Raw genomic sequence first — 24,421 nt, 5'->3', positions numbered from 1 at the left:
ACGAACTGGCTCGTTTCCTGCCTCGGAGCAGTGTCCTCTCTGCATTGTGCTTCTCTGGCGCTGAAAATGCGATTCCGCAAGTCTCAGCGCTCTACGAGCAAGGGAAAGCGGTTTTTCAGACAATCGCTTGTGTGCAGCTGAATGGGGCAGTTTTCTTTGACTTTTTTCACATGTATGGGGTCGACTAAGATATGAAATGTGATTGTTTACTTTAAAATGCCAAAATTCATAAGAAACAGTGGAAAGTCAAAAAAATATGAATTTTGATATGAAATATGATTTTTTTCATCAAAGTGCAAAAATTCATAAGAAACATGGAAAAAGTGATACTCCATGAAAAATCACTTAACAATGTCAACTTTGAAGATTTTTCATCGAACTGGTTAAGTTCCTGCCTCGGAGCAGTGTGCTCTCTGCATTGTGCTTCTCTGGCGCTGAAAATGCGATTCCGCAAGTCTCAGCGCTCTACGAGCAAGGGAAAGCGGTTTTTCAGACAATCGCTTGTGTGCAGCTGAATGGGGCAGTTTTCTTTGACTTTTTTCACATGTATGGGGTCGACTAAGATATGAAATGTGATTGTTTACTTTAAAATGCCAAAATTCATAAGAACGAGGGGAAAGTCAAAAAAATATGAATTTTGATATGAAATATGATTTTTTTCATCAAAGTGCAAAAATTCATAAGAAACATGGAAAAAGTGATACTCCATGATAATTCGCTTAACAAAGTCAACTTTCAAGATTTTTCATCGAACTGGCTCGTTTCCTGCCTCGGAGCAGTGTCCTCTCTGCATTGTGCTTCTCTGGCGCTGAAAATGCGATTCCGCAAGTCTCAGCGCTCTACGAGTAAGGGAAAGCGGTTTTTCAGACAATCGCTTGTGTCCAGCTGAATGGGGCAGTTTTCTTTGACTTTTTTCACATGTACGCGGTCGACTAAGATATGAAATGTGATTGTTTACTTTAAAATGCCAAAATTCATAAGAAACAGTGGAAAGTCAAAAAAATATGAATTTTGATATGAAATATGATTTTTTTCATCAAAGTGCAAAAATTCATAAGAAACATGGAAAAAGTGATACTCCATGATAATTCGCTTAACAAAGTCAACTTTCCAGATTTTTCATCGAACTGGATCGTTTCCTGCCTCGGAGCAGTGTGCTCTCTGCATTGCGCTTCTCTGGCGCTGAAAATGCGATTCCGCAAGTCTCAGCGCTCTACGAGCAAGGGAAAGCGGTTTTTCAGACAATCGCTTGTTTGCAGCTGAATGGGGCAGTTTTCTTTGACTTTTTTCACATGTATGGGGTCGACTAAGATATGAAATGTGATTGTTTACTTTAAAATGCCAAAATTCATAAGAAACAATGGAAAGTCAAAAAAATATGAATTTTGATATGAAATATGATTTTTTTCATCAAAGTGCAAAAATTCATAAGAAACATGGAAAAAGTGATACTCCATGAAAAATCACTTAACAATGTCAACATTGAAGATTTTTCATCGATCTGGTTAAGTTCCTGCCTCGGAGCAGTGTGCTCTCTGCATTGTGCTTCTCTGGCGCTGAAAATGCGATTCCGCAAGTCTCAGCGCTCTACGAGCAAGGGAAAGCGGTTTTTCAGACAATCGCTTGTGTGCAGCTGAATGGGGCAGTTTTCTTTGACTTTTTTCACATGTATGGGGTCGACTAAGATATGAAATGTGATTGTTTACTTTAAAATGCCAAAATTCATAAGAACGAGGGGAAAGTCAAAAAAATATGAATTTTGATATGAAATATGATTTTTTTCATCAAAGTGCAAAAATTCATAAGAACCATGGAAAAAGTGATACTCCATGATAATTCGCTTAACAAAGTCAACTTTCCAGATTTTTCATCGAACTGGCTCGTTTCCTGCCTCGGAGCAGTGTCCTCTCTGCATTGTGCTTCTCTGGCGCTGAAAATGCGATTCCGCAAGTCTCAGCGCTCTTCGAGCAAGGGAAAGCGGTTTTTCAGACAATCGCTTGTGTGCAGCTGAATGGGGCAGTTTTCTTTGACTTTTTTCACATGTATGGGGTCGACTAAGATATGAAATGTGATTGTTTACTTTAAAATGCCAAAATTCATAAGAAACAATGGAAAGTCAAAAAAATATGAATTTTGATATGAAATATGATTTTTTTCATCAAAGTGCAAAAATTCATAAGAAACATGGAAAAAGTGATACTCCATGAAAAATCACTTAACAATGTCAACATTGAAGATTTTTCATCGATCTGGTTAAGTTCCTGCCTCGGAGCAGTGTGCTCTCTGCATTGTGCTTCTCTGGCGCTGAAAATGCGATTCCGCAAGTCTCAGCGCTCTACGAGCAAGGGAAAGCGGTTTTTCAGACAATCGCTTGTGTGCAGCTGAATGGGGCAGTTTTCTTTGACTTTTTTCACATGTATGGGGTCGACTAAGATATGAAATGTGATTGTTTACTTTAAAATGCCAAAATTCATAAGAAACAATGGAAAGTCAAAAAAATATGAATTTTGATATGAAATATGATTTTTTTCATCAAAGTGCAAAAATTCATAAGAAACATGGAAAAAGTGATACTCCATGAAAAATCACTTAACAATGTCAACATTGAAGATTTTTCATCGATCTGGTTAAGTTCCTGCCTCGGAGCAGTGTGCTCTCTGCATTGTGCTTCTCTGGCGCTGAAAATGCGATTCCGCAAGTCTCAGCGCTCTACGAGCAAGGGAAAGCGGTTTTTCAGACAATCGCTTGTGTGCAGCTGAATGGGGCAGTTTTCTTTGACTTTTTTCACATGTATGGGGTCGACTAAGATATGAAATGTGATTGTTTACTTTAAAATGCCAAAATTCATAAGAAACAGTGGAAAGTCAAAAAAATATGAATTTTGATATGAAATATGATTTTTTTCATCAAAGTGCAAAAATTCATAAGAAACATGGAAAAAGTGATACTCCATGATAATTCGCTTAACAAAGTCAACTTTCCAGATTTTTCATCGAACTGGCTCGTTTCCTGCCTCGGAGCAGTGTCCTCTCTGCATTGTGCTTCTCTGGCGCTGAAAATGCGATTCCGCAAGTCTCAGCGCTCTACGAGCAAGGGAAAGCGGTTTTTCAGACAATCGCTTGTGTGCAGCTGAATGGGGCAGTTTTCTTTGACTTTTTTCACATGTATGGGGTCGACTAAGATATGAAATGTGATTGTTTACTTTAAAATGCCAAATTCATAAGAATCAGAGGAAAGTCAAAAAAATATGGTTTGATATGAAATATGATTTTTTTTCATCAAAGTGCAAAAATTCATAAGAAACATGGAAAAAGTGATACTCCATGAAAAATCACTTAACAATGTCAACTTTGAAGATTTTTCATCGAACTGGTTAAGTTCCTGCCTCGGAGCAGTGTGCTCTCTGCATTGTGCTTCTCTGGCGCTGAAAATGCGATTCCGCAAGTCTCAGCGCTCTACGAGCAAGGGAAAGCGGTTTTTCAGACAATCGCTTGTGTGCAGCTGAATGGGGCAGTTTTCTTTGACTTTTTTCACATGTATGGGGTCGACTATGATATGAAATGTGATTGTTTACTTTAAAATGCCAAAATTCATAAGAAACAATGGAAAGTCAAAAAAATATGAATTTTGATATGAAATATGATTTTTTTCATCAAAGTGCAAAAATTCATAAGAAACATGGAAAAAGTGATACTCCATGAAAAATCACTTAACAATGTCAACTTTCAAGATTTTTCATCGAACTGGTTAAGTTCCTGCCTCGGAGCAGTGTGCTCTCTGCATTGTGCTTCTCTGGCGCTGAAAATGCGATTCCGCAAGTCTCAGCGCTCTACGAGCAAGGGAAAGCGGTTTTTCAGACAATCGCTTGTGTGCAGCTGAATGGGGCAGTTTTCTTTGACTTTTTTCACATGTATGGGGTCGACTAAGATATGAAATGTGATTGTTTACTTTAAAATGCCAAAATTCATAAGAAACAGTGGAAAGTCAAAAAAATATGAATTTTGATATGAAATATGATTTTTTTCATCAAAGTGCAAAAATTCATAAGAAACATGGAAAAAGTGATACTCCATGAAAAATCACTTAACAATGTCAACTTTGGAGATTTTTCATCGAACTGGTTAAGTTCCTGCCTCGGAGCAGTGTGCTCTCTGCATTGTGCTTCTCTGGCGCTGAAAATGCGATTCCGCAAGTCTCAGCGCTCTACGAGCAAGGGAAAGCGGTTTTTCAGACAATCGCTTGTGTGCATCTGAATGGGGCAGTTTTCTTTGACTTTTTTCACATGTATGGGGTCGACTAAGATATGAAATGTGATTGTTTACTTTAAAATGCCAAAATTCATAAGAAACAATGGAAAGTCAAAAAAATATGAATTTTGATATGAAATATGATTTTTTTCATCAAAGTGCAAAAATTCATAAGAAACATGGAAAAAGTGATACTCCATGAAAAATCACTTAACAATGTCAACATTGAAGATTTTTCATCGATCTGGTTAAGTTCCTGCCTCGGAGCAGTGTGCTCTCTGCATTGTGCTTCTCTGGCGCTGAAAATGCGATTCCGCAAGTCTCAGCGCTCTACGAGCAAGGGAAAGCGGTTTTTCAGACAATCGCTTGTGTGCAGCTGAATGGGGCAGTTTTCTTTGACTTTTTTCACATGTATGGGGTCGACTAAGATATGAAATGTGATTGTTTACTTTAAAATGCCAAAATTCATAAGAAACAGTGGAAAGTCAAAAAAATATGAATTTTGATATGAAATATGATTTTTTTCATCAAAGTGCAAAAATTCATAAGAAACATGGAAAAAGTGATACTCCATGAAAAATCACTAAACAAAGTCAACTTTCAAGATTTTTCATCGAACTGGCTCGTTTCCTGCCTCGGAGCAGTGTGCTCTCTGCATTGTGCTTCTCTGGCGCTGAAAATGCGATTCCGCAAGTCTCAGCGCTCTACGAGCAAGGGAAAGCGGTTTTTCAGACAATCGCTTGTGTGCAGCTGAATGGGTCAGTTTTCTTTGACTTTTTTCACATGTATGGGGTCGACTAAGATATGAAATGTGATTGTTTACTTTAAAATGCCAAAATTCATAAGAAACAATGGAATGTCAAAAAAATATGAATTTTGATATGAAATATGATTTTTTTCATCAAAGTGCAAAAATTCATAAGAAACATGGAAAAAGTGATACTCCATGAAAAATCACTTAACAATGTCAACATTGAAGATTTTTCATCGATCTGGTTAAGTTCCTGCCTCGGAGCAGTGTGCTCTCTGCATTGTGCTTCTCTGGCGCTGAAAATGCGATTCCGCAAGTCTCAGCGCTCTACGAGCAAGGGAAAGCGGTTTTTCAGACAATCGCTTGTGTGCAGCTGAATGGGGCAGTTTTCTTTGACTTTTTTCACATGTATGGGGTCGACTAAGATATGAAATGTGATTGTTTACTTTAAAATGCCAAAATTCATAAGAACCAGGGGAAAGTCAAAAAAATATGAATTTTGATATGAAATATGATTTTTTTCATCAAAGTGCAAAAATTCATAAGAAACATGGAAAAAGTGATACTCCATGATAATTCGCTTAACAAAGTCAACTTTGAATATTTTTCATCGAACTGGCTCGTTTCCTGCCTCGGAGCAGTGTCCTCTCTGCATTGTGCTTCTCTGGCGCTGAAAATGCGATTCCGCAAGTCTCAGCGCTCTACGAGCAAGGGAAAGCGGTTTTTCAGACAATCGCTTGTGTGCAGCTGAATGGGGCAGTTTTCTATGACTTTTTTCACATGTATGGGGTCGACTATGATATGAAATGTGATTGTTTACTTTAAAATGCCAAATTCATAAGAAACAGTGGAAAGTCAAAAAAATATGAAGTTTGATATGAAATATGATTTTTTTCATCAAAGTGCAAAAATTCATAAGAAACATGGAAAAAGTGATACTCCATGAAAAATCACTTAACAATGTCAACTTTGAAGATTTTTCATCGAACTGGTTAAGTTCCTGCCTCGGAGCAGTGTGCTCTCTGCATTGTGCTTCTCTGGCGCTGAAAATGCGATTCCGCAAGTCTCAGCGCTCTACGAGCAAGGGAAAGCGGTTTTTCAGACAATCGCTTGTGTGCAGCTGAATGGGGCAGTTTTCTTTGACTTTTTTCACATGTATGGGGTCGACTATGATATGATATGTGATTGTTTACTTTAAAATGCCAAATTCATAAGAAACAGTGGAACGTCAAAAAAATATGAATTTTGATATGAAATATGATTTTTTTAATCAAAGTGCAAAAATTCATAAGAAACATCTAAAAAGTGATACTCCATGAAAAATCACTTAACAATGTCAACTTTGAAGATTTTTCATCGAACTGGTTAAGTTCCTGCCTCGGAGCAGTGTGCTCTCTGCATTGTGCTTCTCTGGCGCTGAAAATGCGATTCCGCAAGTCTCAGCGCTCTACGAGCAAGGGAAAGCGGTTTTTCAGACAATCGCTTGTGTGCAGCTGAATGGGGCAGTTTTCTTTGACTTTTTTCACATGTATGGGGTCGACTATGATTTGAAATGTGATTGTTTGCCTTAAAATGCAAAAATTCATGAGAAACATTGGAAAGTCATAAAAAATATGAATTTTGATATGATACATTATTTTTTCGTCAAAGTGCAAATATTCATAAGAAACATGGAAAAATTGATATTCTATGTTAATTCACTTAACAAAGTCAACTTTCGACATTTTTCATCGAACTGGCTCGTTTCCTGCCTCGGCGCAGTTTGCTCCGAGCATTGTGCTTCTGTGGCGCTGAAAATGCGATTCCGCAAGTCTCAGCGCTCTACGAGCAAGGGAAAGCGGTTTTTCAGACAATCGCTTGTGTGCAGCTGAATGGGCCAGTTTTCTTTGACTTTTTTCACATGAATGTGGTCGACTATGATATGAAATGTGATTGTATACCATCAAATGCAAAAATTCATTAGAAACATTGGAAAGTCTTAAAACATATGAATTTTGATATGAAATATGATCTTTTCGTCAATGAGCGAATATTCATAAGAAACATGGAAAAATTGATATTCTATGTTAATTCACTTAACAATGTCAACTTCGACATTTTTCATCGAACTGGCTCGTTTCCTGCCTCGGCGCAGTTTACTCCGAGCATTGTACTTCTCTGGCGCTGAAAATGCGATTCCGCAAGTCTCAGCGCTCTACGAGCAAGGGAAAGCGGTTTTTCAAGCAAACGAATGTGTGCAGCTGAATGGGCCAGCTTTCTTTGACTTTATTCACTTGTATGTGTTCGACTATGATTTGAAATGTGATTGTTTACCGTAAAATGCCAAAATTCATGAAAACCATTGGAAAGTCATAAAAAATATGAATTTTGATATGATACATGATTTTTTCGTCAAAGTGCAAAAATTCATAAGATACATGGAAAAATTGATATTCTATGTTAATTCACTTAACAAAGTCAACTCTCAACATTTTTCATCGAACTGGCTCGTTTCCTGCCTCGGCGCAGTTTGCTCCGAGTATTGTGCTTCTGTTGCGCTGAAAATGCGAATGCGCAAGTCTCAGCGCTCTACGAGCAAGGGAAAGCGGTTTTTCAGACAAACGAATGTGTGCAGTTGAATGGGGCAGTTTTTTTTGACATTTTTCTCATGTATGTGGTCGTCTATGATATGAAATGTGATTGTATACCAAAAATGCAAAAATTCATGAGAAACAATGGAAATTCATAAAAAATATGAATTTTGCTATGAAATATGATTTTTCTCATCAAAGTTCAAAAATTCATAAGAAACATGGAAAACGTGATCTTCCATGTTAATTCACTTACCAAAGTCAACTTTCAATTTTTTTCATCGAACTGGCTCGTTTCCTGCCTCGGCGCAGTGTGCTCTCTGCACTGTGCTTCTCTGGCGCTGAAAATGCGATTCCGCAAGTCTCAGCGCTCTACGAGCAAGGGAAAGCGGTTTTTCAGACAAACGAATGGGTGCAGCTGAATGGGCCAGTTTTCTTTGACTTTTTTCACATGAATGTCGTCGACAATGATATGAAATGTGCTTGTATACCATAAAATGCAAAAATTCATGAGAAACATTGGAAAGTCATAAAAAATATGAATATTGATATGAAATATGATTTTTCTCATCAAAGTTCAAAAATTCATAAGAAACATGGAAAACGTGATCTTCCATGTTAATTCACTTAACAAAGTCAACTTTCAATATTTTTCATCGAACTGGCTCGTTTCCTGCCTCGGCGCAGTGTGCTCTCTGCACTGTGCTTCTCTGGCGCTGAAAATGCGATTCCGCAAGTCTCAGCGCTCTACGAGCAAGGGAAAGCGGTTTTTCAGACAAACGAATGTGTGCAGTTGAATGGGCCAGTTTTCTTTGACTTTTTTCACTTGTATGTGGTCGACTATGATTTGAAATGTGATTGTTTGCCTTAAAATGCAAAAATTCATGAGAAACATTGGAAAGTCATAAAAAATATGAATTTTGATATGATACATTATTTTTTCGTCAAAGTGCAAATATTCATAAGAAACATGGAAAAATTGATATTCTATGTTAATTCACTTAACAAAGTCAACTTTCGACATTTTTCATCGAACTGGCTCGTTTCCTGCCTCGGCGCAGTTTGCTCTCTGCACTGTGCTTCTGTGGCGCTGAAAATGCGATTCGGCAAGTCTCAGCGCTCTACGAGCAAGGGAAAGCGGTTTTTCAGACAAACGAATGTGTGCTGCTGAATGGGCCAGTTTTCTTTAACTTTTTTCACATGAATGTGGTCGACTATGATATGAAATGTGATTGTTTGCCTTAAAAAGCGAAAATTCATAAAACACATTGGAAAGTCATAAAAAATATGAATTTTGATATGAAATATGATTTTTTCGTCAATGAGCGAATATTCAAAAGAAACATGGAAAAATTGATATTCTATGTTAATTCACTTAACAAAGTCAACTTTCGACATTTTTCATCGAACTGGCTCGTTTCCTGCCTCGGCGCAGTGTGCTCTCTGCACTGTGCTTCTCTGGCGCTGAAAATGCGATTCCGCAAGTCTCAGCGCTCTACGAGCAAGGGAAAGCGGTTTTTCAGACAAACGAATGTGTGCAGTTGAATGGGGCAGTTTTCTTTGACATTTTTCTCATGTATGGGGTCGTCTATGATATGAAATGTGATTGTATACCATAAAATGCAAAAATTCATGAGAAACATTGGAAATTCATAAAAAATATGAATTTTGATATGAAATATGATTTTTCTCATCAAAGTTCAAAAATTCATAAGAAACATGGAAAACGTGATCTTCCATGTTAAGTCACTTAACAAAGTCAACTTTCAATATTTTTTATCGAACTGGCTCGTTTCCTGCCTCTGCGCAGTGTGCCTTGTGCCTTGTGCTTCTCTGGCGCTGAAAATGCGATTCCGCAAGTCTCAGCGCTCTACGAGCAAGGGAAAGCGGTTTTACAGACAAACGAATGTGTGCAGCTGAATGGGCCAGTTTTCTTTGACTTTTTTCACTTGTATGTGGTCGACTATCATTTGAAATGTGATTGTTTACCTTAAAATGCCAAAATTCATGAAAACCATTGGAAAGTCATAAAAAATATGAATTTTGATATGATACATGATTTTTTCGTCAAAGTGCAAAAATTCATAAGAAACATGGAAAAATTGATATTCTATGTTAATTCACTTAACAAGGTCAACTATCAACATTTTTCATCGAACTGGCTCGTTTCCAACCTCGGTGCAGTGTGCCTTGTGCCTTGTGCTTCTCTGGCGCTGAAAATGCGATTCCGCAAGTCTCAGCGCTCTACGAGCAAAGGAAAGCAGTTTTTCAGACAAACGAATGTGTGCAGTTGAATGGGGCAGTTTTCTTTGACATTTTTCTCATGTATGGGGTCGTCTATGATATGAAATGTGATTGTATACCATAAAATGCAAAAATTCATGAGAAACATTGGAAAGTCATAAAAAATATGAATTTTGATATGAAATATGATTTTTCTCATCAAAGTTCAAAAATTCATAAGAAACATGGAAAACGTGATCTTCCATGTTAATTCACTTAACAAAGTCAGCTTTCAACATTTTTCATCGAACTGGCTCGTTTCCTGCCTCGGCTCAATGTACTCTCTGCACTGTGCTTCTGTGGCGCTGAAAATGCGATTCCGCAAGTCTCAGCGCTCTACGAGCAAGGGAAAGCGGTTTTTCAGACAAACGAATTTGTGCAGTTGAATGGGCCAGTTTTCTTTGACTTTTTTCACATGTATGTGGTCGACTATGATATGAAATGTGATTGTTTGCCTTAAAATGCCAAAATTCATGAAAAATATTGGAAAGTCAAAAAATATGAATTTTGATATGAAAAATGATTTTTTTCATCAATGTGCAAATTTTCATAAGAAACATGGAACAAATGATCTTCCATGAAAATTCACTTAACAAAGTCAACTCTCAACATTTTTCATCGAACTGGCTCGTTTCCTGCCTCGGCGCAGTGTGCCTTGTGCCTTGTGCTTCTCTGGCGCTGAAAATGCGATTCCGCAAGTCTCAGCGCTCTACGAGCAAGGGAAAGCGGTTTTACAGACAAACGAATGTGTGCAGCTGAATGGGCCAGTTTTCTTTGACTTTTTTCACATGTATGTGGTCACCTATGATATGAAATCTATTTAATTACATTAAAATGCCAAAATTCATAAACAACATAGGAAATTGATAAAAAATAAGATTTTTTTTACTTTCAGTCTTCTCAAGGCCAAACCAAGTATTGTAACATGAACGCAGACCACGGCCAATAAGGCTGACCAGTGAACACAATAGATCCTAGCGACAAAGCCTGAGAAGCGATACTACACAAACCACATTCCATCTAGACCCAACTCCTAGAAACTACCCGTTTACCATTTAAGCATACACAGCCTTACCATAGCAAAACTCACAACAATACATCAGTCATTGATGTTCCTCTCCACGGAAATCTTTAGTAAAAGGCAAAAGATTTTTTTTTTCTTCGGCTTGTACTCCCTCAGCCTCTTGTTCTCTGTTTACTATTTATTTGTATATGGGGTTTGTCTTTTTGTTGCGTGTGTGTGTTTTTGCGTTTGTGTAAGTGTGATGTCTTTGTTTTCCTTCATAGAAAGTCTGTTTTTTTTAGTTCCAATTGCTATTGTAAGGGTATATGGGTGTTGGTGGGGGATAGGGAGACTGATTGGAAATGTGTTGAAAAGGCAACCGATTCATGCGTGACTGAAGAAGAACTAGAGCTATGAAGAAAAAAAAACTGCGTTGCACCCGGAAACCCTTGTCGGAGAAACACAATGCTCGATGAGGGTAAGGCCGGCCCCTTTGATTTGGTTGAGTGGAAAAAGGGTGGGAAAAGGTTGACGAGCAACAACTGACAGTGGTGAGCAGAACGAGGCAAAGATAGGCTAGGGAACATGGCGGGTTGAATGCAGACATAATTTGTTTAGTAATTAAGTAAGTCAGTAATTTTTTCTCTTTCATTTTACATCAGAAAATGGTGCACCAAGCCTGGAAGTACTGTAATACCAGGCCGATCTGCAGAGTGGATGTAGCAATCCCCTTTTCCGGCTCCCAGCTCTAAAAATCTGGTTAATATAGAGAACATATCAGATATTAAACTGATGAGAACCGATTTTTCTTTGCAATCCAAATCCTACCCATATCCAGACCTAACCATTCGCCTTCTCAAGGCCAGACTAAGTATTGTAACGTGAACCCAGATCAAGGCCAAAAAGCCAGACCAATGAACACAATAGATCCTAGCTAAAAAGCCTGAGAAATGATCCTACACAAACCCCATCCCATCTGTTCTCCTTCTCTAACCCAGTCAAAGCTCAAAACCAGATCAGAGAAAACTTGATCTTAGCCAAAAGGGCAAGAAGCAATAAACTTTTATCTTCTTTGTGTAACAGACAGCTTCAGGCCATATCTATACAGGCATGCATAAATCACACAACCTAATAAGACCCAACTACTGGAAACTACCATTTAACATTAAAGCATACACAGCTTTGCAAGAGCAAAGCTCACAAAAATACATCAAACTTATGGATTATCCCCGCCACAGAAATCTTTAGTAAAAGGCAAAAAAAAAAATCATGCATGACTGAACAGAAATCACAGCTATGAAAAAAAAAATACCAAGCAGCACAGGGAAACCCTTGTCAGAGAAACACAATGCTCGATGAGGGTAAGGTCGGCCCCTTTTTTTGGTTGAGTGGAAAATGGGTGGGTAAAGGTTGACGAGCAACAACTGACAGTGGTGAGCAGAACGAGGCAAAGATAAGCTAGGGAACAGGGCGGGTTGAATGCAGACAAAATTTGTTTAGTAAGTAAGTCAGTAAGTCAGTAATTTTGTCTCTTTCATTTTACATCAGAAAATGGTGCACCAAGCCTGGAAGTACTGCAATACCAGGCCGATTGGACGTAGCAAGCCCCTTTTCCGGCTCCCAGTTCTAAAAATCTGTTTAATATAGAGGATGTATCAGATATTAAACTGATAAGAACAGATTTTGTTTTTTCATTCCAAATCCTACCCATATCCATACCTAACCATTCGCCTTCTCAAGGCCAGACTAAGTATTGTAACGTGAACCCAGACCAAGGCCAAAAACCCAGACCAGTGAACACAATAGATCCTAGCTAAAAAGCCTGAGAAGCGATCCTACACAAAATCAATGAGTTTGATGTATTTTGGTGAGCTTTGCTCTGGCAAAGCTGTGTATGCTTCAATGTTAAATGGGTAGTTTCCAGTACTTGGGTCTTATTTCATTATGTGACTTTATGCATGCCTGTATAGGTGTGGCCTGAGGCTGTCCGTTCAGCAGAAGAGATAAAAGTTTATTGCTTCTCGGCCTTTTGGCTAAGATCAAGTGTTCTCTGGTCTGGCTTTGGGCTGTGACTGTATTCACATTGCACTTCTTAGTCTGCCTTTGAGAAGGTGAGTGTGACGGAAAGGATATAAAAACAAAAGAAAGTAAAGAAAAAAGGGGCCGGCCTTACCATCATTGAGCATTGTGTTTCTCCGACAAGGGTTTCCTGGTGCTGCTCACCTTTTTTCTTTATACTGCTGGTTTCTTTTAAGTCCTGCTTAAATCTTTGGCTTTTTACTAAAGATTTCTGTGGAGAGGAACATAAATGAGTTTGATGTATTTTTATGAGCTTTGCTCTGACAAAGCTGTGTATGTTTCAATATTAAATGCATAGTTTCCAGGAGTTGGGTTTTATTTGCTCATGTGATTTTATGCATGCCTGTATAGGTGTGGCCTGAGGCTATCCATTAAACACACGAGATAAATGTTTATTGCTTCTTGGCCTTTTGGCTAAGATCAAGTGTTCTCTGGTCTGGTTTTGGGCTTTGACTGGGTTTGATAAGGAGAATAGATGGAAGGGGGTTTGTGTAGGAAGGCTTCTCAGGCGTTTTAGCTAGGATCTATTGTGTTCACTGGTCTGGCTTCTTGGCCTTGGTCTGGGTTCACGTTACATCCTTTGTCTGGCCTTGAGAAGGTGAATGGTTAGGTCTGGATATGGGTAGGATTTGGATTGGAAAAACAAATCTGTTCTTATCAGTTAAATATCTCATACGTCCTCTATATTAAACAGATTTTTAGAGCTGGGAGACGGAAAAGGGGCTTGCTACATCCGCTCCGCGGATCGGCCTGGTATTACAGTACTTCCAGGCTCGGTGCACCGTTTTCTGATGTAAAATGAAGGAGAATCAATTACTGAATTACTGCTTTACTGACTTACTTATTTACTTACTTACTTACCAAATTATGTCTGCATTCACCCCGCCCTGTTCCCTGGCTTATCTTCACCTCCTTCTGCTCACCGCTGTCAGTCGTTGCTCGTCAACCTTTCCCCACCATTTCTCCATCCAACCTACCCAAGGGGCCGGCCTTACCCTCATCGAGCATTGTGTTTCTCCCACAAGGGTTTCCTGGTGCTGCTCACCTTTTTTTCTTTATAGCTCTGGTTTCTGTTTTGTCATGCATAAATATTTCATCCTTTATGAAAGGTTTGCGTGGAGAGGAACGTTAATGAGCTTAATGTATTTTCATGCGCTTTGCCCTGACAAAGCTGTGTATGCTTCCATGTTAAATGGGTTGTTTCCAGCAGTTGGGTCTTATTTGCTTAAGTGACTTTATGCATGTCGGTATATGTGTGGCCTGAGGCTGTCTGTTAAGTAGAGGAGATAAAAGTTTACTGCTTCTTGGCCTTTTGGCTAAGATCAAGTGTTCTCTGGTCTGGTTTTGGGCTTTGACTGGGTTTGAGAAGGAGCATAGACAACATTTTTCATCGAAGTGGCTCGTTTCCTGCCTCGGCACAGTGTGCTCTGTGCATTGTGTTTCTGTGTTTTTTCGCATAGTTGGGGTCGACAATGATCTGAAATGTTATGGTTTACCTTAAAATGCCAAAATTCATAACAAACACAGCAAAGTCATGAAAAATATGAATTTTGATATGAAATATGATTTTTTTCATCCAAGTGCAAAAATGCATAAGAAACATGGGAAAAGTGATATTCCATGAAAATTCACTTAACAAAGTCAACTTTCAACATTTTTCATCGAACTGGCTCGTTTCCTGCCTCGGCGCAGTGTGCCTTGTGCCTTGTGCTTCTCTGGCGCTGAAAATGCGATTCCGCAAGTCTCAGCGCTCTACGAGCAAGGGAAAGCGGTTTTTCAGACAAACGAATGTGTGCAGCTGAATGGGGCAGTTTTCTTTGACTTTTTTCACATGTATGGGGTCGACTATGATATGAAATGTGATTGTTTACCTTAAAATGCAAAAATTCATGAAAAACATAGGAAAATCATAAAAAAATTTAATTTTGATATGAAATATGATTTTTTTCTTCAAAGTTCAAAAATTCATACGAAACATGGAAAAAGTGATCTTCTATGACAATTCACTTAACAAAGTCAACTTTCAACATTTTTCATCGAACTGGCTCGTTTCCTGCCTTGGCGCAGTGTCCTTTGTGCATTGTGCTTCTCTGATGCTGAAAATGCGATTCCGTAAGTCTCAGCGCTCTACGAGCAAGGGAAAGTGGATTTTCAGACAAACGAATGTGTGCAGCTGAATGGGCCAGTTTTCTTTGACTTTTTTCACTTGTATGTGGTCGACTATGATTTGAAATGTGATTGTTTGCCTTAAAATGCCAAAATTCAAAAGAAACATTGGAAAGTCATAAAAAATATGAATTTAGATATGAAATATGATTTTTTTATCAAAGTGCAAAAAATCAAAAGACACATGGAAAAAGTGATGTTCCATGAAAATTCACTTAACAAAGTCAACTTTCAACATTTTTCATCGAACTGGCTCGTTTCCTGCCTCGGCGCAGTGTGCTCTGTGCATTATGTTTCTCTGGCGCTGAAAATGCGATTCCGCAAGTCTCAGTGCTCTACGAGCAAGGGAAAGCGGTTTCTCAGACAATAATCGCATGTTTGCAGCTGAATGGGCCAATTTTCTTTCACTTTTTTCACATCTTTGGGGTCAACTATGATATGAAATGTGTTTAATTAAATTCAAATGCCAAAATTCATATGAAACATAGGAAAGTGATAAAAAAAAAGAATTTTTTTACTTTTAGTCTTCTCAAGGCCAGACCAAGTATTGTAACATGAACGCAGACCACGGCCAATAAGGCAGACCAGTGAACACAGTAGATCCTAGCGACAAAGCCTGAGATGCGATCCTACACAAACCCCATTCCATCTAGACTCAGCTCCTAGAACCTACCCGTTTACCATTGAAGCATACACAGCCTTGCCAGAGCAAAACTCACAATACATCAAAGGCATTGATGTTCCTCTCCACGGAAATCTTTAGTAAAAGGCAAAAGATTTTTTTTTTCTTCGGCTTGTACTCCCTCAGCCTCTTGATGTCTGTTTACTATTCATTTGTATTTGGGGTTTTTGTCTCTTTGTTGCGTGTGTGTGTTTTTGCGATTGTGTAAGTGTGATGTCTTTGTTTTCCTTCATAGAAAGGCTGTTATTTTTTTAGTTCCAATTGCTATTGTAAGAGTATATGGGTGTTGGTGGGGGATAGGGAGAAGGATTGTCTTTTTTTGGGGATTGATTGGAAATGTGTTGAAAAAACAAACGATTCATGTGTGATTGAAGAGAAATCAGAGCTATGAAGAAAAAAAAAAAAAAAAAAAAGCCAAGCAGCACAGGGAAACCCTTGTCAGACAAACACAATGCTCGATGAGGGTAAGGTCGGCCCCTTTTTTTGGTTGAGTGGAAAAAGGGTGGGGAAAGGTTGACGAGCAACAACTGACAGTGGTGAGCAGAACGAGGCAAAGATAAGCTAGGGAACAGGGCGGGTTGAATGCAGACATAATTTGTTTAGTAAGTCAGTAAGTAATTCAGTAATTTTTTCTCTTTCATTTTACATCAGAAAATGGTGCACCAAGCCTGGAAGTACTGCAATACCAGGCCGATCCGCCGAGCGGATGTAGCAAGCCCCTTTTCTGGCTCCCAGCTCTAAATATCTGATTAATATAGAGAAAGTATCAGATATTAAACTGATAAGGACAGATTTTTTTTTCAATCCAAATCCTACCCATATCCATACCTAACCATTCGCCTTCTCAAGGCCAGACTAAGTATTGTAACGTGAACCCATACCAAGGCCAAAAAGCCAGACCAGTGAACACAATAGATTCTAGCTAAAAAGCCTGAGAAATGATCCTACACAAACCCCATCTTATGTGTTCTCCTTCTCTAACCCAGTCAAAGCTCAAAACCAGATCAGAGAACGCTTGATCTTAGCCAAAAGGGCAAGAAGCAATAAATGTTTATCTCCTTTGCGTAACGGACCACCTCAGGCCATACCTATAAAGGCATGCATAAAGTCACACAACCTAATAAGACCCAACTGCTGGAAACTATCCATTTGACATTGAAGAATACACAGCTTTGCCAGAGCAAAGCTCACAAAAATACATCAAACTCATTGATTATACCCATCATGGAAATCTTTAGTAAAAGGCAAAAGATTCATACTTGACTGAAGAGAAATCCGAGCTTAAAAAAAAAAAAAAAAAAAGTAAGCAGCACAGGGAAACCCTTGTCTGAGAAACACAATGCTCTATGAGGGTAAGGCCGGCCCCTTTTTTTTTGTTGATTGGAAAAAGGGTGGGGAAAGGTTGATGAGCAACAACTGACAGTGGTGAGCAGAACGAGGCAAAGATAGGCTAGGGAACAGGGTGGGTTGAATGCAGACATAATTTGTTTAGTAAGTCATTAAGTCAGTAATTTTTTCTCTTTCATTTTACATCAGAAAATGGTGCACCAAGCCTGGAAGTACTGCAATACTAGACCGAACGGACTTAGCAATCCCCTTTTCCGGCTCCCAGCGCTGAAAATCTGTTTAATATAGAGGACGTATCAGATATTAAACTGATAAGAACAGATTTTGTTTTTTCAATCCAAATCCTACCCATATCCATACCTAACCATTTGGCTTCTCAAGGCCAGACTAAGTATTGTAACATGAACCCAGACCAAGGCCAAAAAGCCAGACCAGTGAACACAATAGATTCTAGCTAAAAAGCCTGAGAAGCGATCCTACACAAAATCAATGAGTTTGATGTATTTTGGTGAGCTTTGCTCTGGCAAAGCTATGTATGTTTCAATGTTAAATGGGTAGTTTCCAGTACTTGGGTCTTATTTCATTATGTGACATTATGCATGCCTGTATAGGTGTGGCCTGAGGCTGTCCGTTCAGCAGAAGAGATAAAAGTTTATTGCTTCTCGGCCTTTTGGCTAAGATCAAGTGTTCTCTGGTCTGGCTTTGGGCTGTGACTGTATTCACATTGCACTTCTTAGTCTGCCTTTGAGAAGGTGAGTGTGACGGAAAGGATATAAAAACAAAAGAAAGTAAAGAAAAAAGGGGCCGGCCTTACCATCATTGAGCATTGTGTTTCTCCAACAAGGGTTTCCTGGTGCTGCTCACCTTTTTTCTTTATACTGCTGGTTTCTTTTAAGTCCTGCTTAAATCTTTGGCTTTTTACTAAAGATTTCTGTGGAGAGGAACATAAATGAGTTTGATGTATTTTTATGAGCTTTGCTCTAGCAAAGCTGTGTATGTTTCAATGTTAAATGGGTCATTTCCTGGAGTTGGGTCTTATTTGCTTATGTGACTTTAAGCATGCCTGTATAGGTGTGGCCTGAGGCTGTCCATTAAGCAGAGGAGATAAATGTTTATTGCTTCTTGGCCGTTTGGCTAAGATCAAGTGTTCTCTGGTCTGGTTTTGGGCTTTGACTGGGTTTGATAAGGAAAATAGATGGAATGGGGTTTGTGTGGGATGGCTTCTCAGGCGTTTTAGCTAGGATCTATTGTGTTCACTGGTCTGGCTCTTTGGCCTTGGTCTGGGTTCACGTTACAATCTTTTGTCTGGCCTTGAGAAGGTGAATGGTTAGGTATGGATATGTGTAGGATTTGGATTGAAAAAAAAATCAGTTTAATATCTCATAAGTCCTCTATATTAAACAGATTTTTAGAGCTGGGATACGGAAAAGGGGCTTGCTACGTCCGCTCCACGGATCGGCCTGGTATTACAGTACTTCCAGGCTTGGTGCACCGTTTTCTGATGTAAAATGAAGGAGAATCAATTACTGAATTACTGCTTTACTGACTGACTTATTTACTTACTTACCAAATTATGTCTGCATTCACCCCGCCCTGTTCCCTGGCCTATCTTCACCTCCTTCTGCTCACTGCTGTCAGTTGTTGCTCGTCAACCTTTCCCCACCATTTCTCCACTCAACCAACCCAAGGGGCCGGCCTTACCCTCATAGAGCATTGTGTTTCCCTGACAAGGGTTTCCTGGTGCTGCTCGGCTTTTTTTCTTTATAGCTCTGGTTTCTGTTAAATCACGCATAAATCTTTTGCCTTTTATTAAAGGTTTCCGTGCAGAGGAACATCAATGAGTTTGATGTATTTTTATGAGCTTTGCTCTGGTAAAGCTGTGTATGCTTCAATGTCAAATGGGTTGGTTCCAGGAATTGGGTCTTATTTGCTTATGTGACTTTATGCATGCCGGTATATGTATGGCCTGAGGCTGTCCGATAAGCAGAGGAGATAAAAGTTTACTGCTTCTTGGCCTTTTGGCTAAGATCAAGTGTTCTTTGGTCTGGTTTTGGGCTTTGGACTATGATATGAAATGTGATTGTAGACTTTAAAATAAAAAAAATCTACCCATATCCATATCTAACCATTCGCCTTGTCAAGGCCAGTCTAAGGATTGTAACGTGAACCCAGACCAAGGCCAAAAAGCCAGACCAGTGAACACAATAGATTCTAGCTACCTAATAAGACCCAACTGCTGGAAAGTACCCATTTGACATTGAAGCATTAACAGCTTTGCAAGAGCAAAGCTCACAAAAATACATCAAACTCATTGATTATAGCCGCCCCGGAAATCTTTAAAAAAAGGCGAAAGATTTTTTTTTTTTTATTAAAACCAGTACGCACAAGAAAAACACACAAAAAACCAAACAATCAAAACAAATAGAACTTCAACACATGTTCAATCAGTCCCCAAACCCCCCCCAAAAAAAGAACAATCCCTCTCCCCATCGCTCCCCACCCCCCACCCCCCACCCCCCACCAACACCCACACATCCCCACATCAGCAATTTGGAACCAAAAAAAAATTCACAACAAAAAAAAAAACAGAGACATTCTATGAAGGAAAAACAAAAGACATCACACTTACACAATCGCAAACCACACACGAAAGAGACAAAAGAAAAACCAAAAACAAACTCCCAAACCAAAAAAACAGTAAACAGACAAAAGGAGGCCGAGGGAAAACAAAAAGAGTAAATGAAACAGAAAAACCAAAACAAAACAAATGTAGACCCACCTATCCCGACCCTCCTCCCCCCAAATCCAACGGTCCATCTACCTGGGGCCACCATGGCGCCCCCACCACAGTTACCCCTGAAAACCCTCCCCCCTCTGCTGCCCCAACCCCTGCCCTCAGGAAACCACCCCCCCCTCCTCCTCTCTGCCTTACGTTCCTGAGTCTGGCCCTAAATACATGTAGCAGGTCAACCTGGTGGATGCACAGAGTTAGACTGCAGATGCACTCGCACCGCGCTCCCCACAAAACGCACTTCGCCACCGAGATGGCTTGCCACAAAGGCCTTGCAGTCTCCGGTCCCATGCACTTCAACCCGCTACCGTACAGCACGAGGTCGCGGTTTATGTCCGCTTCCCCTCCGTCCGACCACCACTTCGAAACCCGCCTCCAAAATCGTGCTGCAACTGGACACGACCACAGAGCGTGCTCAACTGTCTCCTCACCCCCGCATCCAATCGGACACAGGGGCGTGTTGCTTATGCCATGATGGTAGAGGCACTCCCTGACGGGGAGGCGTCCCAGAGCCCCCAGCCAATGCAGGTCCTTACTGGCCCCATCCAACTAGGTGGGCTAGAAAGCTGCCCACTTAACTCCTGGCACTTGGGGGCAGGTCTCACCCGATTGTACTACCCAGCAGTCCCTCCATTTCTTATATAGCTTCCGGTGGTCCAGCACAAGGCCAGACACCAGGGATGGTCGCGAATGAACTCGGCCACCTTCTGGTAGTGCCCCGGGCGGTCGGTAGACCACAGCGAAGTTCCCCTCCACGGGATCACTGCTCGCAAAGCAAAGCCAATCCAGAACCTCGCGAATAGTGATGACATGTGGCTCTCTGCTCCCCTGACCGACTTGGCCAGGAAGGCCACATACATCACCATAGTCTTAAGAGGGATACACACCACTCCCCTTCCCCCTTTATCCCGCTCCATGCAAATGGTGATGCGGGTGACCTTCTCACTCCCCCCCCAATGAATGTGAACAGGGCACGCTCCAGGCGCCTTCCTATCACAAATGGGACAGGGAACACAAGGGCCAGGTGGTTAAGGCCCGCAAGAAGGTCGGAACATGCCAAAAACTACCCTTCCGGTAAAGGAAGAGGTCTCTTTTGCGCCAGCTATTGGCCATGGCCTGTAACTTGCCAAGGGCGATGTCCCAGTCCTTTTGGGCACTACCCACTCTCCAGAAGACAACACCCAAAATCTTGAGACCATCCCGACACACGGGGAACCCCCCCCCCGGGACATCAGATCTTCCGGCCCACGCCGTACAGGACCGCAGACTTGGTGCGGTTGATACGAGCCTTGCGGAATCGCATTTTCAGCGCCAGAGAAGCACAATACAGAGAGCACACCGCACCGTGGCAGGAAACAAGTCTGTTCGATGAAAACAGATGAAAGTTGACTTTGTTAAGTTAATTTTCATGTTATATCACTGTTTCCATGTTTCTTATGAATTTTTGCACTTTGATGAAAAAAATCATATTTCATTATGAAAATTCATATTTTTTATCACTTTCCCATGTTTCTTATGAATTTTAACATTTTAAAGTAAACAATCACATTTCATATCATAGTTGACCCCAAACGTGTGAAAAAAGTCAAAGAAAACTGCCCAATTCAGCTGCAAACATGCGTTTGTCTGCAAAACCGCTTTCCCTTGCTCGTAGAGCGCTGAGACTTGTGGAATCGCATTTTAAGCGCCAGAGAAGCACAATGCAGATAGCACACTGTGCGGTGGCAGGAAACGAGCCTGTTCGATGAAAAATGATGAAAGTTGACATTGTTACAAGTACTATTTACTTTGTGTTTTGTCATTTAATGAACTAATGCAAAAAATGACAAACTCAAGTAAAGCTTACTCCATGAAGCCAGGTAATATATGCGCATGCTCTCTTGCAGATGCTTATCGATTTTATGCATAATAATCAAGTTAAACAGAGATTATACTCCCTATTGAACCTATACAATAGTGATGCATTTTCTAGTACTGTATGTGTTATAAGTAATGGTGTTCAGAAACATTATTGTTATGGTGGTTTAAGGTCTCTTCACATCCCGATAAGTTATCAGTTTATCACAAGTTGTCAACATCTGATACGTCATCAGTGCGTTCACGTTTTTTCAAAATTTCAAATCAATAAGATCACTATATTTATTTAAATTTTTATTTTAACATTTTGATGTTTTATTTAACCAGTGTCTTGTTCAGTGGGTTTGATCTGAACTCTAACATTAGACTACACTACGTATGAGGTTTGTCACCTGTTGCCATGGTGATTACCCCAGCTAATGCCGGAAGCACGTCGCCAAACTACGCCAAACTAGTGTCCAGGTAAGTTAGGTGGCTTAATATAATAGCCGGCTGCATGAGTAGCTTAAACTTTCTTTCTTCATAACTGATGCATTTTGTTGCATTAACGTTACTTGCATTGTTTACTCGGTAGGGCAATTATTTAAAAAATGTTTAAATTTGGCTTGCTGACAGGTTAGCTAAGCGAACACTATAGCTTCTGTTAAATGAGCCAAAAGCTTAGCTCTTTAGTACAAAATCTGAATAGAATAAATTGGCATTAATTACAAAAGAAAAGAATCTGGCATTGAAGGCTTAACACCACAAAGTCATAATATGCTCCAGACAAAACTTTTCAAGAAACAAAATATAAAATAAAAATAAATGAAATAAATAATATTGCTGTTCTCAGGACACTGTTATGCTATGTCCTTCTGAAAGTGAGACATCGTCCCTTTCTTTAGACTCCAGATCCAGCAGTTCTCAAGACACTGTTCTGCTCTCTTCGTCTGAGTGTTCCACACCATGCAGATCTCAAGGATGGCCAGCAAAGTTTAAAATCCCAACTTTCTCATTTGATACGGAGCTCTTGCATTCAGAAGGAAACAAAGCCTACCAAAAGGATGGTACCCTCTTGAACAATCCAAGAATAACAAGTAGTGTCCTTGAGACAGTAGCAGAGATGATATTTCGTTACATACCCAACAGGCATCCAGATTATGAATGTAGTAGAGATGTTGATTGAAAAGTACCCATGCCTCAAAGAGCCAGGGTCCTTCAATGGACAGTATGGGCAACAGGGGATTAAATATAAGACGGGCAATTATCAGAGGTGGACGAAGTACACAACTTCCTTACTTGAGTGAAAGTACAAATACTACTGGTCAAACATTACTCCATTACAAGTAAAAGTTGTAAAGACAGATTTTTACTTAAGTAAAAGTACAGAAGTACTTGTTTTTAAAAGTACTTAAGTATCAAAAGTAAATGTCAACGTATTGTTTTATTATTGTTGCATTGTTGTATGCAATACTTTCTGTGGAATTAAGAGCTTTTAAAATGTTACAAAACCTATAGAAATTAAACAACTGAATTGACAAAAAAAGACAGGTATAATCATTTATTTTTAATTTAACACTCCTACCACCCCCAACAAAAAAGTACATCTCATTAATTATAATATCATGAAAAAGGTCAATATTTTGTCACTCAGTTCAGAAAGTGAAACCCATATATTATATAGATTCCTCACACATAGTGAAATATTTCAAGCATTTATTTCTTGAAATTGTGATGATTATGGCTTACAGATAAGGGAAACCCAAAATTCTGTGTCTCAGAAAATTAGAATATTACATAAGATCAATAAAAAAAAGGATATTTCAAAGAGAAATGTCAGACTTCTGAAAAGTATGTTTGTTTCTATGCACTCAATACTTGGTTGGGCCTCCTTTTGCATCAATGCAGCATGGCATGGAGGCAATCAGCCTGTGGCACTGCTCAGGTGTAATGGAAGCCCAGGTTGCTTTGATAGCGGCCTTCAGGTCATCTGCATTGTTGAGTCTGGTGTCTCTCATCTTCCTCTTGACAATACCGCATAGACTCTCTATGGGGTTCAGGTCAGGCGAATTTGCTGGCCAATCAAGCACAGTAACACCATGGTCATTGAACCAGCTTATGGTGCCTTTAGCAGTGTGGACAGGTGCCAAGTCCTGCTGGAAAATGAACTCAGCGCTCCATAAAGCCTGTCAGCAGAAGGAAGCATGAAGTGCTCTAAGATTTCCTGGTAGATGGCTGCGTTGACTGTGGACTTCAGAAAACGCAGTGGACCAACACCAGCAGATAACATGGCAGCCCAAATCATCACTGACTGTGGACACTTCACACTGGACTTCAAGCAACATGGATTCTGTGCCTCTCCACTCTTACTCCAGACTCTGGGACCTTAATTTCCAAATGAAATGCAAAACTTACTTTCATCTGAAAAGAGGACTTTGGACCACTGAGCAACAGTCCAGTTCTTTTTTTCCACAGCCCAGATAAGATGCTTCTGACGTTGTCTCTGGTTCAGGAGTGGCTTGACATGAGGAATGCCACATTTGTAGGCCATGTCTAGGATTCGTCTTAAGCTCCCCCAAATTCTTGAATGGATTTTGCCTGACAATCCTCTCAAGGCTGCGGTTATCCCTTTTGCTGGTGCACCTTCTCCTACCACACTTTTTCCT

The 24,421-nt window shown here is 39.9% G+C and overlaps 7 non-coding genes and 5 pseudogenes across 7 annotated transcripts; 5 read left to right on the top strand and 7 right to left on the bottom strand.

The window, feature by feature from the left end:
* Positions 1-11,517: 11,517 nt before the first annotated feature.
* LOC131358750 (U2 spliceosomal RNA) lies at positions 11,518-11,729 on the bottom strand (annotated as a pseudogene).
* Positions 11,730-12,032: 303 nt separating this feature from the next.
* On the bottom strand, positions 12,033-12,151 carry LOC131358758 (U5 spliceosomal RNA). Its single transcript, XR_009205678.1, has one exon. It is a non-coding gene; the product is annotated as a U5 spliceosomal RNA (small nuclear RNA).
* Positions 12,152-12,403: 252 nt separating this feature from the next.
* LOC131358746 (U2 spliceosomal RNA) lies at positions 12,404-12,561 on the bottom strand (annotated as a pseudogene).
* A 527-nt stretch (positions 12,562-13,088) lies between these two features.
* Positions 13,089-13,204, top strand: LOC131358756 (U5 spliceosomal RNA). Its single transcript, XR_009205676.1, has one exon. It is a non-coding gene; the product is annotated as a U5 spliceosomal RNA (small nuclear RNA).
* A 304-nt stretch (positions 13,205-13,508) lies between these two features.
* Positions 13,509-13,720, top strand: LOC131358742 (U2 spliceosomal RNA; annotated as a pseudogene).
* A 2,075-nt stretch (positions 13,721-15,795) lies between these two features.
* LOC131358760 (U5 spliceosomal RNA) lies at positions 15,796-15,906 on the bottom strand. Its single transcript, XR_009205680.1, has one exon. It is a non-coding gene; the product is annotated as a U5 spliceosomal RNA (small nuclear RNA).
* A 527-nt stretch (positions 15,907-16,433) lies between these two features.
* On the bottom strand, positions 16,434-16,644 carry LOC131358743 (U2 spliceosomal RNA; annotated as a pseudogene).
* A 305-nt stretch (positions 16,645-16,949) lies between these two features.
* LOC131358752 (U5 spliceosomal RNA) lies at positions 16,950-17,064 on the bottom strand. The gene has a single exon (XR_009205672.1). It is a non-coding gene; the product is annotated as a U5 spliceosomal RNA (small nuclear RNA).
* Positions 17,065-18,003: 939 nt separating this feature from the next.
* On the top strand, positions 18,004-18,119 carry LOC131358755 (U5 spliceosomal RNA). Its single transcript, XR_009205675.1, has one exon. It is a non-coding gene; the product is annotated as a U5 spliceosomal RNA (small nuclear RNA).
* Positions 18,120-18,503: 384 nt separating this feature from the next.
* Positions 18,504-18,625, top strand: LOC131358751 (U2 spliceosomal RNA; annotated as a pseudogene).
* Positions 18,626-18,892: 267 nt separating this feature from the next.
* Positions 18,893-19,007, top strand: LOC131358753 (U5 spliceosomal RNA). Its single transcript, XR_009205673.1, has one exon. It is a non-coding gene; the product is annotated as a U5 spliceosomal RNA (small nuclear RNA).
* A 391-nt stretch (positions 19,008-19,398) lies between these two features.
* LOC131358757 (U5 spliceosomal RNA) lies at positions 19,399-19,518 on the bottom strand. The gene has a single exon (XR_009205677.1). It is a non-coding gene; the product is annotated as a U5 spliceosomal RNA (small nuclear RNA).
* Positions 19,519-24,421: the final 4,903 nt, after the last annotated feature.

Source organism: Hemibagrus wyckioides, linkage group LG08 (genome assembly GCF_019097595.1).
Source record: "Hemibagrus wyckioides isolate EC202008001 linkage group LG08, SWU_Hwy_1.0, whole genome shotgun sequence".
NCBI classification, from domain to species: Eukaryota; Metazoa; Chordata; class Actinopteri; order Siluriformes; family Bagridae; genus Hemibagrus; species Hemibagrus wyckioides.
The sequence above is the reverse complement of the archived record's forward strand: the minus strand, read 5'-3'. Positions and strand labels throughout refer to the sequence as shown.